The sequence below is a fragment of the Eriocheir sinensis genome, unplaced genomic scaffold, assembly GCF_024679095.1.
Source record: "Eriocheir sinensis breed Jianghai 21 unplaced genomic scaffold, ASM2467909v1 Scaffold679, whole genome shotgun sequence".
NCBI classification, from domain to species: Eukaryota; Metazoa; Arthropoda; class Malacostraca; order Decapoda; family Varunidae; genus Eriocheir; species Eriocheir sinensis.
In genome coordinates, this window is record NW_026112030.1 from 18,304 (window position 1) to 22,466 (window position 4,163).

The 4,163-nt window shown below is 39.8% G+C and overlaps 1 long non-coding RNA gene across 4 annotated transcripts; it reads left to right on the top strand.

Moving 5' to 3' along the window:
- Positions 1-628: 628 nt before the first annotated feature.
- Positions 629-2,441, top strand: LOC126993810 (uncharacterized). 4 transcript variants are annotated; one of them, XR_007748294.1, is made up of 3 exons: positions 629-773; positions 968-1,365; positions 1,434-2,441. It is a non-coding gene; the product is annotated as an uncharacterized LOC126993810 (long non-coding RNA). The 4 variants fall into 4 exon arrangements; XR_007748291.1 differs by having other exon boundaries at positions 701-841; XR_007748292.1 differs by having other exon boundaries at positions 701-841; positions 968-1,297.
- Positions 2,442-4,163: the final 1,722 nt, after the last annotated feature.

Genomic DNA, 4,163 nt, shown 5'->3' on the forward strand with positions numbered 1-4,163 from the left:
CTCGTGAGTCAACACGCTCACTGGTGTTCTCCCTCAGCAGGTGTGTGAATGCAATGTACCTGAAAGACGTTAATTGGTGAACCAATTCTTACTATGTAAAATCAATCAATCAGTCAATCAGAGAAAGAAAATATAATTAAAAAGAAAAATTGGAAGTAAGAAAGAAAAGGGAAAGGATGGTGCGCCGGAAGCCGCGGCGAGGATTCCTTATGATGCTTGTGCGCGTCCCCGAGGCCCGTCGGTCCTTCATCCAAGAACCGATAAACGCGGTGACCGGCGCCTTCACGGCATTTATGATTAATTTTATAATCCAATCTGGTAGTTTTAAGAAGCGAGTTCTTGCATCCGCCCTATTCGAATCGGCGGGGCGGTGGAGCGCCAGCGAGCCCAAGGTCTCCCAGGCGAGCATGGCAGGACTGGAGGGCTCCCGGCAGGGCGCATCGGCGTCCATCGGGACCCCGACGGAGGTGCCGGAGATCTTTCGGCTACAACGCCGGGGAGGTGGGGCTCGTTAGCCGTGGTAGGCGATCTGCCTAGGAGAGCAAACTCCGAACAACAAACCCGGGCAGGTGAGGTTCGTTAGCCGTGGTAGGCAATTCACCTAGGAGAGCAAACTCCGAACAACAAACCCGGGCAGGTGAGGTTCGTTAGCCGTGGTAGGCAATTCACCTAGGAGAGCAAACTCCGAACAATAAACCCGGGCAGGTTGGGCTCGTGAGCCGTCATAGGTAATACACCTAGGAGAGCAAACTCCGAACAATAAACCCGGGCAGGTTGGGCTCGTGAGCCGTCATAGGTAATACACCTAGGAGAGCAAACTCCGAACAATAAACCCGGGCAGGTGGAGCTCGTTAGCGAAAGCAGTTCATCTAGGAGAGCAAACTCCGATTATAAAACCGGGCAGGTGAAGGTCGTTAGCGTGAGCAGTTCACCTAGGAGAGCAAACTCCGATTACAATCCCGGGCAGGTGGAGGTCGTTAGCGAAAGCAATTCATCTAGGAGAGCAAACTCCGATTACAAACCCGGGCAGGTGGAGGTCGTTAGCGAAAGCAGTTCACCTAGGAGAGCAAACTCCGATTACAAACCCGGGCAGGTGAGGTTCGTTAGCCGTGGTAGGCAATTCACCTAGGAGAGCAAACTCCGAACAATAAACCCGGGCAGGTTGGGCTCGTGAGCCGTCATAGGTAATACACCTAGGAGAGCAAACTCCGAACAATAAACCCGGGCAGGTTGGGCTCGTGAGCCGTCATAGGCAATTCACCTAGGAGAGCAAACTCCGAACAATAAACCCGGGCAGGTTGGGCTCGTGAGCCGTCATAGGCAATTCACCTAGGAGAGCAAACTCCGAACAATAAACCCGGGCAGGTGGAGCTCGTCAGCCGTGGTAGGCAGTCTGCCTAGGAGAGCAGACTCCGAACAATAAACCCGGGCAGGTGGAGCTCGTCAGCCGTGGTAGGCAGTCTGCCTAGGAGAGCAAACTCCGAACAATAAACCGGGGCTTGTGGTGCTCGTTAGATGTCGTAGACAATCCACGTGATGGGAACACCAATGTAAAGGAAAATAAAGAGGAACACCAGATAAAGGAAAATATAGTAACAAAACATCAAGAAAAGAAAAGAAAAAACACAGATCATCCACCTTCAGGCCCTAACATCTCCAAAATTATGGATGAGTCTTTTCTGGGGAGAAAGAGGCTCATCCAGACCAAAGAACATCAAAAAGGGATGATATAGAAAGGAACACCAAAAAAATGGGAAAAAGAGAAAAAAACATCACAAAAGAAAAGTAACAACAATAACAGAACAACGTCAAGAAAAGTAACATACAAAGAAACATCATCCACCATTCGGCCCCAAACTAACATCACCAAAATTATGGGTGGGTCTTTTCTGGGGAGAAAGAGGCTCACCCAGACCAAAGAACATCAAAGAGGGATGATATAGAAAAGAACACCAAAAAATTGGGGAAAAAAGAGCAAAAAAACATCGCAAAAGAAAAGTAACAGCAATAACAGAACAACATCAAGAAAAGTAACATACAAAGAAACATCATCCACCATTCGGCCCCAAACTAACATCACCAACATTATGGGTGGGTCTCTTCTGGGAGGAAAGCGGCTCACCCAGACCAACGAAGAACATCAACAAGAGGATGATATGAAATAAAAGAACATAAAAAACACGAAGAAAAGAAATAAGAAGAACAGAAAAAAACATCGGAAAAGAAAAACAAGAAGAAAAACACATCAAGAGAAGAAAAATATAAGAAACATCATCCACCTTTCGGCCCCTAACTAACATCACCAAAATCATGGGTGGGTCTCTTCTGGGAGGAAAGCGGCTCACCCAGACCAACGAACATCAACAAGAGGATGATATGAAATAAAAGAACATCAAAAAAGAAAAACAACAGCAAGAAAACAAAGAAAAAGATAAAGAAAAGGAAAAAGAAACAAAAAGAAAAAGAAAAACACCAAAATAAAATAAAACAAAAACAAAAAAATTATCCAAATAAATAAATAAATAAACAAATACAGAATACAGTAAAATTAATGAACTAACTAACTAATTCAAACTGTCTAACTATTAAACTACCTATCTAACTAAGAGTATTATACAAGAGTACTATTGGACTACCTATTAACTAACTAACTATCAAATCATCTAACGATCGAACATGTATTTGTCTGACTCCTTATCTATTTATCTGCATGGCTATCTATCATTATGTTTATCTATCCATTTTTTTTTTTTTTAGGAAGCAGCTCAAGGGCAAAAGTAGATGAATAAGTAAAAAATCCGCATAAATAAAAATAAGTTCTATCTCTATATCTTTTATTTGTTTATTTGTTTATCTTATTTGTTCATCTTATTTATTTGTTTACTTATCTAGTCCGTCATCAGTCATGGTCAGTTCTACCTACACGTTTCCCTGCCACAATTTTTTTTTAATTGTGTAGTCCTTAGTTCCGGTTCGACCTTGAGCTGGAAGGGAAGGACGGAGGCAGGGAGGCAAGAAGAGGGAGGAAGGGAGGGAGGGGGGAGGTAGGACAGAGTAATAAGAAGAATTTGGATTATATCGGTTTGCCCCCCCCCCCTCCCCTTCTGCAGCCAAAAAATAAAACGAAGAAAAGCGCCAAGTAAAAAAAATAAAACAATAAATGGTAGCTAACAATGATAAAGAGTTTGCTAAAAAAAAAAAGGGAAATCGATGAGGTAAGGACTTGGCAGTTTTCTTTTTTTTTTTTTTTCAACACAGAAGACAGAAAGCTCAAGGGCCAAAATAAGAGGATACAGAAAAAAAAGATCGCTACGTCGCTGCTCCCAATCTTCCCATATATATATATATATATATATATATATATATATATATATATATATATATATATATATATATATATATATATATATATATATATATATATATATATATATATATATATATATATATATATATATATATATATATATATATATATATATATATATATATATATATCTATATATATAATATACATATGTATATATATATATATATATATATATATATATATATATATATATATATATATATATATATATATATATATATATTTCGTGAAATCCCTAAAACTTTCAGGGAATTCGTGAAATTACTGTTTCACTTAGGGACTTCATGAAATTACTAAAATATCTAGGGATTTCATGTATTTACTGAAATGATACTACAGTTATTTCATGACATCCCTGATGATAGTAAATACTTCATGAAATTACTAAAATATCTAGGGATTTCATGTATTTACTGAAATCATACAACAGTTATTTCATGAAATCCCTGATGATAGTAAATACGTAGAACAACAGAAGATTTGTAAATATGTGTTAATATGTGTTAATATGTGTTATGCCACACTTGCAGTCAAACTTTGGGTTAAAGCAGACACAATCACTTAAAGTTAACACTGGCCTTTAATAGTCAGTTGTAACCCTCCACCACACAATAGCACACGTACACCTGTTCACTAGGCAGCGCATCATTATTTACACTGACAGGTCTAGAAGCAAGTTTTCGAACCACTGAAGTTCCGATTCTAGAAGCAAGTTTTCGAACCACTGAAGTTCCGATTCTAGAGGCAAGTTTTTGAACCACTGAAGTTCCGATTCTAGAAGCAAGTTTTCGAA